Source organism: Tauraco erythrolophus, chromosome 26 (genome assembly GCF_009769465.1).
Source record: "Tauraco erythrolophus isolate bTauEry1 chromosome 26, bTauEry1.pri, whole genome shotgun sequence".
Taxonomy (NCBI): Eukaryota; Metazoa; Chordata; class Aves; order Musophagiformes; family Musophagidae; genus Tauraco; species Tauraco erythrolophus.
Window position 1 is genome coordinate 7,362,220 of NC_141490.1, and position 8,048 is coordinate 7,370,267.

The window sequence follows — 8,048 nt, forward strand, 5'->3', positions numbered from 1 at the left end:
GCCGGTGTTCAGGCACGAGAGGACGGTGAGGGGAGGCGGAAAAGAAATGCCAAAAAAAGGGAACCAGAAGTTGCGAAGAGGAGGGTGAAAGCATCAAATCATTTCCTTTTCCTCGCTGCAAAATCCAAACCGCTCGTGCAGGCGTTCCGACGGCGCCGTACGAGGGTCACCGGCCCCAGCCCGGGATGGGGTCTCCATAGGGATGCGGGAGAACCAGGATGCCAGCTTCTGCAGGAAGAGGACCACATCCCTACTCCTTATGCAGCCATCGTGCTACGCCCAGAGAAAACAACCAAAAGCAGGAAAAAAAATAAATAAAATTAATTATTTTTTAAAAAAGGCACGATGGGAAAAGCTCTGGAGAACAAGACTCCCAGCTCTGAAACACTGAGGACTGAAACAACGGGATCATCGCCTCGTACAAGAGAATAAGCAACAGAATATGTGGGATTTAAGAGAAATCGCCAAATAATTAGATTTAATCAGTGGGATTCAGTCTGAGAATCGCCGCCGGCCGAAATTCCCCAAAAACAGGCCCGTGGAGGGCCCCGGTCTCACCAGGGCTGGGCTTGGCATTCCCACCTCCAGCAGCCTGGCACCCACCTCTGATGCCAGTTGCGAGCGTGAGGATGACAGAAGCTATAAAATCCCGGGAAGAACATAACTATGGTTATTCCGGAGTTTAAACCGGATTTAAAGAGATGTTTTCACTCCACAGGGGGGTCTGCACTGCACGGAGGACGCTCCGGTCACCAGCACGGTCTCGGCTCGGGAAGACACCCGAGCTCTCCATGATGGACATCCCTTAAAATGAGCGTCGACAAGACGGCTGTTCCTCTTCCATTTCCACCCACGGAGCCCCAGTCCGTGCGGGATTCGGGGCCGTGCCGTAGCCGTTGCCATGAAATCATTGCCTGGAGCCGGAGGAGCGAGCCGCGCTCTAATGAGGCAGATAATTAAGTGCAGGGGTTAGGGAGAGTCCAGCGATCCGCATGGATCCCATCCTTTAGCTGGTAACGACGTTACGAGCTCGTTAGAGGTCGGATGTCTCGTTAGGAGCCATGGGAGGAAAGAGGAGACCTCGTGCCTGCAGGACAGCCAGCACCAGAGCCGGAGGTGGCATCTCCTGGGATGAGCCCAGCTCCGAGTCCTCTGCTTGAGAGCCCAGCTCTTCCCAGGCTGGGATCCGGCACGTGCCACAGAGAGGTGCGATGCAATCGGAATCGTGATGCCACGGGAATCGCCATGCCCTGGGAATCACGATGCCATGGGGAATGCAATGCCCTGGGAATCATGATGCCATGGGGAATGCAATGCCCTGGGAGTAATGATGCCATGGGAATCACGATGTCATGGGGAATGCAATGCCATGGGGAATGCAATGCCATGGGAATCATGATGCCATGGGGAATGCAATGCCATGGGAATAACGATGCCATGGGGAATGCAATGCCATGGGAATCACGATGCCATGGGGAATGCAATACCATGGGAATAACGATGCCATGGGGAATGCAATGCCCTGGGAATCACGATGCCATGGGGAATGCAATGCCATGGGAATCACGATGCCATGGGAATAACGATGCCATAGGGAATGCAACGCCATGGGGAATGCAATGCCATGGGAATCACGATGCCATGGGGAATGCAATGCTATGGGAATCACGATGCCATGGGGAATGCAATGCCATGGGAATAACGATGCCATGGGGAATGCAATGCCCTGGGAATCACGATGCCATGGGGAATGCAATACCACAGTGTGAAATATGTCCATTTGATTCGTGTCAATATGGGACAATGGATGTGCAAATAGGTGGCGAGGAGCAGGGTGTGCCTATTCAAGGTAAGTGACTGTCTTAGTTTAAGATCTCTGTGAAATGCAAAAACGTCAACCTGCGAAATGCCTCGTGATGCTGCCAACCAGGAGCCCCAGTCGTGAAATATGACCTTCTCTGTATATCTCAGAGTCCTTCACTTGGGGTGTAAAAACCCCAAGCATCGCTACAGGCTCGGGGAAGAGTGGCTGGAGAGCTGCCTGGCGGAGAAGGACCTGGGGGTGTTGGTTGACTACCGGCTTGACATGAGCCAGCAGTGTGCCCAGGTGGCCAAAAAGGCCAATGGGATACTGGCGTGTATCAAGAATAGTGTGACCAGCAGGAGCAGGGAAGTGATCCTGCCCCTGTACTCGGCACTGGTGAGGCCACACCTGGAATATTGTGCCCAGTTTTGGGCTCCTCGCTTCAAGAGAGATATTGAGCTCCTGGAGCGAGTCCAGAGAAGGGCGACTAAACTGGTCAAGGGGCTGGAAAATAAAACTTATGAGGACAGGCTGAAAGAGTTGGGGCTGTTCAGCCTGGAGAAGAGGAGGCTCCGGGGTGACCTTATAGCGGTCTTCCAGTACCTCAAGGGGGCCTACAGGAAAGATGGGGAGAGGCTGTTCAGGAGGGCCAGTTGTGATAGGACAAGGGGTAATGGTTTTAAAATAGAGGGAGGTAGATTCAGGTTGGATATTAGGAAAAAATTTTTTACCATGAGAGTTGTAGAACACTGGAACAGGTTGCCCAGAGAGGTGGTGGATGCTCCATCCCTGGAGACGTTCAAGGCCAGGTTGGACGAGGCCCTGAGCAACCTGATCTAGTTGGAGATATCCCTGTTCCTTGCAGGGGGGTTGGACTAGATGACCTTTGAAGGTCCCTTCCAGCCCTAACCATTCTATGATTCTATGATTCTGTTCATTCTTGTATAACCGCAGCCCTAGAGGAAGCAGAATGGTATGGATATAGTTCTCGCTTCTTGCAAAAGCCACCTAACGGTTTTGCTTTGCTGCCAGTTGCAAGGGGTTAGACAAGAGGGGCCCAGGGGCCTGTACGCCCTTAATCTCTAATCTCTAATCTCTAATCTGGCTTAACCACTTTTGAGTCAGCTCAGCTCAAGCCATATATCTGTAAATTGCACAACCCTTGTGTGAGATAAGCAGGAGCCAAGATGGAGAACAAGGACGGTCCTGACGACTTCGCAGGGCAGAGTCATGATGATTTCGCTGGTTTTCCGGGGGAGGTGAAAAAGTCATCACGAGGAAGACATACAGCCTTCATCCCTGAGACTCCTACTCACGACCACCAGGACACACTGCGCACGTGCAACTGGGAGGGTTAGGGGTGGAGACTATGGAGATGACTTCTCTGAGCTTATTGTAATAAGACCACCTTTTTCTCGGAAATAATGAAGAATATGTATTAGTAAAAGGAATATAAACCAGAAATAGGAACTATATGGTGTGCGTCTTGGTGGAGCGGAGACTCCTGGCACACTCAGCGCTGTTTGCTTGATTTTATTCGCCTAATAAATGGTAAACTTTCATTGGAATTCTGTTTGGGACTCACTCGTTTATCACAACAGGAATCGCGATGCCCTGGGAATCACGAGGCCATGGGAATCACAATGCCATAGGGAATGCGATACCACAGGAATTGCGATGCCCTGGGAATCACAATGCCCTGGGAATCGCGATGCCCTGAGAATCATGATGCCATGAAGAATGCAATGCCCTGGGGAATGCGATGCCCTGGGAATTGCGATGCCCTGGGAATCACAATGCCAAGGGAATCACGATGCCATGAGGAATGCGATGCCATGAAGAATGCGATGCCCTGGGGAATGCAATACCACAGGAATTGCGATGTCCTGGGAATCACAATGCCCTGGGAATCATGATACTATGGGAAATGCAATGCCCTGAGAATCACAATGCCATGGGGAATGCAATGCCCTGGGGAATGCACTGCCATGGGAATCGCGATGCCCTGGGAATTGCGATGCGCTTTGCCGAGTTGAAATGGAAGTCCACTGCAGCCACCAGCCCCAGCGCATCCCCCCGCACAGCTGATCCCTGATCCCAAAGCTCCAGACCACGAGCAGTGACCAGCGTGGACCCCCTTGCCCTGTGGCTAAGCAAAGGGAGAAGGTTCTCTGTGCACAATTAAAACCATCCGCTCCGTCACCGATCCGGGTTCTGCCCTGCCCGGAGTGTCCGTCCCGTGTCGCTCTGCCCTTTCCACCACGGAAAGCCTCAGCGGAGGCAGCTGGCAAAGGCCGGCAAATCCCTCTTCATCTCCGAGCGCAGTCGGAGGGAGATGGGGACCAGAGCTGCCGAGTAGCCTGGCACCAACCCGCCGGGCATCGGGATCGCACGGGCATCGCTCTGCTAACCCGACGGGGAAAGAAGACGCATCCCACGCATGATGTCCGAAGCCAAGGAGCATAAAAAAGCCCCCAGAGGAAGATTTTCCTTTGTTCTCCGCTCCCCGGAACAATAAAACCCCATCGGCTCACCCTGTGGAAGACCTGACATGGAAAGATCAGCGGGGAAAAGTCCGGCTGGTTCTTTTTCCGCTGTTTTGGGGCAAGCATCCTCCTCTGCCCCCAGGAACGAGCCCGTCCCGTGGGAGAAGAGGGCTCCAGGCACACGCGATGGGGTGGGATGGGATTTATCAGTATCCTCGACCAGGATACCCGGATCCCACTCCCAGCAGCTCTGACCACACCGGGATCGACCCCTCCTACCCCTTTGGGATCACCGAGCTATCGGAGCGTGGTCAGAGGATGCTCAGAAATGGGAGGAAAAAAAAAAACAACAAACCCAAAAATGCTCATCCTACTTAAATAAATCATCCTCGGTCCGTGCCACTCCGAGAGCGATACCGTCCCGAGCCGCACACGGAGCACGTCCTTCCCTTCCCGGGGCCTCCGGGAGGATTTTCCCTTCTTTCCATCGGCGCTCAGGGATGAACATGGCACGTACCCGTCGAAAGGAGCCCCTCGTACGCGACCCGGAGACGTCGGAAACTCTCCTGAGGGTCTCGGGGTGGCTTCGCCCTCCTTCGGGGCGGCCGCGGGGGGGAACGATGCCGACGGCCGGTTTATTTTTCCCCGGCGAGACGCAGGGATTTTGTTTTGCCGGGGAATCGGGCGGCAGCAGCCGGAAGGGCATCGCAAGAGCGGGGGGCTTTCCTCTCGCCGCTGCCCGCGCGCGCTTCGCCACCTGGAAGCTCAGCCACGCTCAGGCGCTAATTAATTACATTCCTTACAAAAATTAAGAATCAAAAAATAGATATATTGACAGAAAACCCACACCGAAACACGGAAATAAAGCCGCTTTCGCGCCGAGGCGTCGATGCCGACGGCATGGGATGCATTGGTGGGGGTCCAAGCTTGGGTTAACGGGGGGGTGTCCCCCCCATCCCCAAATTTCCACTCCCCATCCCCAAATTTGCAGCCCCAATCCCCAAATTTGCACGCTCCCCCCATGCCAACCCCACCCGGGCGCTGCAAAACAGGCAGCGCTGCCTGTTCTACCACCCCCCCAGCACAGACCCCCCCCCGCTCCAAAATAAAATAAAATAAAAAAGCTACCGGTCTTTTTGCCCCCCCCCCCCCCCTTTATGCTCAACCCGGCTTTGCAGCTGGATTTGCAGCAAAGACGCCGACGCGGGGGGAACCCCCTCCCCAAAAAAAAGCTTCAGACTCACCATGGGGCGGGCGCGGGGGGGTCCCGCGGCGGCGGGAGGGCGCGGGGTTGGGGAAGGGGTAGGGGGGGGATCGGGGCGGGATGCCGGAGCCAGCCCGGGGATGGGCGGGGGGACCGGGCACGCTTGCGCACAGAGCCGGGAGCAGCGGCGGAAGGGAGGGGAAAGAGCATCCCGGGAGCTGGAGGCAGCCGATGTGCCCCCCCCTTCCCAAAACTCCATCCCTCGTTCAAGGGTTAACTACCCCCTACACCCCGCCATGGCCAGCGGATCCCCAAAAATCACAGCGCTGGGGGAAGCCCCCCCTCCCCAAGTTAGGGTGGGCTCAGCACCCCCCCCCCGCCTTGGCATAAATCTCCCAAAAAAGAGCAGCTCACTGCAAATTTGGTCAGGTCTGGGGGGGCAAAGGTCTCTCCATTGCGGATTTACGCCACGCCAGGGGGTTGGCACCAGTTCCCCCCCCCCCAGGCAAATCCACCGGCCGGATGGCGACGGCTTTGCTTCAGACCATTGTCTCGATATTAGCTTGGGTTTTTGGTTGAGTGGGGTTTATTTTTTCCTGCAGAGAATTAATTAAGAGAATTAATTCCCACCGCAGGAACGCCCCGTGTCCGGCCACCTCAGCCTCCCACGGGATTCCGGTTCCATCCCATCCCATCCCATCAGCACGATCCCCAAAATCAGCAGTTGACCCCTCAGAGGTTTTCCTGCATCGGGGCAGGAGGGTTTTGCCAATCGTGGAGATAATTAGCGATATTAACGCTGATTTTTTTAAATAGGAAATCATGGGAAATATCAGCTCCGGAGCAGGCAGCTCGTTGCTGCAGGCAGCAAAGTTTATTCCTTTTTTTCAGGCTGGGAAGCAAGAGAGAGGGGGGACCTGGAGGGCACCAGCCCCCTTTGAAGATCGACGTGTCCAGCGCCAACAATATTAATTAATAAAATACCCGCCGAGCTGATGACTCCGGTACGGCCAAGGCTCATCAATATTTGAAGAGCATCCCCGTTCCGGTTCCCTCTAGGAAACCTACCCGGGATGGGGTTTCCTGGCTGGCGAGACGCGAGGGAACGGGGCAGAGAGTTTTAGCCGTGGTGACAGGCGAGCCGGCCGTAATTAGGATTTAATTGCCACTGGCTCGTAGACAATCCCGGGGTAATTGTTGGGGCCGCAGCTCGGCGGGGGAGCTGGGATTTGCTCGGAGGATATTTAGACCCTTCGGTCTCTTGGGTTCCCCCGCTCAGTTTATGGCATCTGAAAACAATAAACGGCGTTCAATAAAACTCCGGCGATCGTAACGCATCCCAAATGTCTCTTTTCACCGTGCCCCCAAGGCAGAATATTAAAAGAGGCTGCAAAGCATCGTTTCCCAGATCTTCTCGCTCCCCAGCTCCATCTCATGCCGATGGTGGGATGGGCTCCTTTTGGGGTGATGGTCTCCATCCCCAAGGCCACGGTCTGGGGTGACATCAACAAGACCGAGAGCAGAATAAAAACCCTTGCAGAGATGCAAACCCAACACCGGGGAGCTGCTCCGGCTCCGTGTCTCCCACGTGAGCTGCCGTGCCCGGATCTCCGCGCCGAGAGGTCTCAGTGCTGCAGCTCGAGCTTCGCCAAGGTTTGGGGAACCGGTGGCGATCCCAGTAAACCCCAGTCGTGTCCACCCCGTAGGAACCTCAGGACATCCGAGAGCACCAGTCGCACATCCGCGGGGCAGGTACGTGCCTACTGGCATCTCCTCGGGCGACCCGTCTCCCAAAGCACCCCTCGGGTGGACCCGAGGAGCTTCCAGTGGCCACCGGAGCTCCAGCAGACAACGGGGTTTCCAAACCCACCGGAAAACACCGCGCTTTGGAACCGTATCTGCTGCCTCAGCAGAAGGCCACGAGCGTTCGCTGGGTAGTTAGTCGCTGCTAATGACTACACCCTGCCCTAATATTTCATTTCCAAAGGATAAACTGCCAGTTAGATTAATTCAGCGTGATGAGCAGCAAGTAATTGGGAGAAGAAAAGCTGGGGGGGACATGGAATCCTGGCTGTTAGAGATGGGAATTTGTAACGAGCTCCTGCGATCACCCAGTCCAAAGCTTTTTGGAAATGGCATCAATGAAATGGTTTAGGAAACACTCCGGCTGCAGCAGCGAGGAACGGGACTGTTTTCTCGCCCCACAAGTGCGCGGGCAGATTCATAGATTCATAGATTTCTAGGTTGGAAAAGACCTTAGAGATCATCGAGTCCAACCATCCCTAATCCCCATTAAACCATATCCTCCAGTAGATCATCCACCCTATTCTTAAACACATCCAGGGATGGGGACTCAACCACCTCCCTGGGCAGCCTAACAGAGGTTCTGCCATCCCAGGATGGCCTGGCACCATCGCGCCGCAGCCGAAACGCTCCCGAAAGGGTGCCGAGGACAAGGCAGGAGCCAGGAGGAAGGAGATGCCCTCGGCCAGGCTCACAGCATCTGCTCCAGAGGGACAAGAACGGGGCGATTCATGCCCGGGCACAAGCCAGC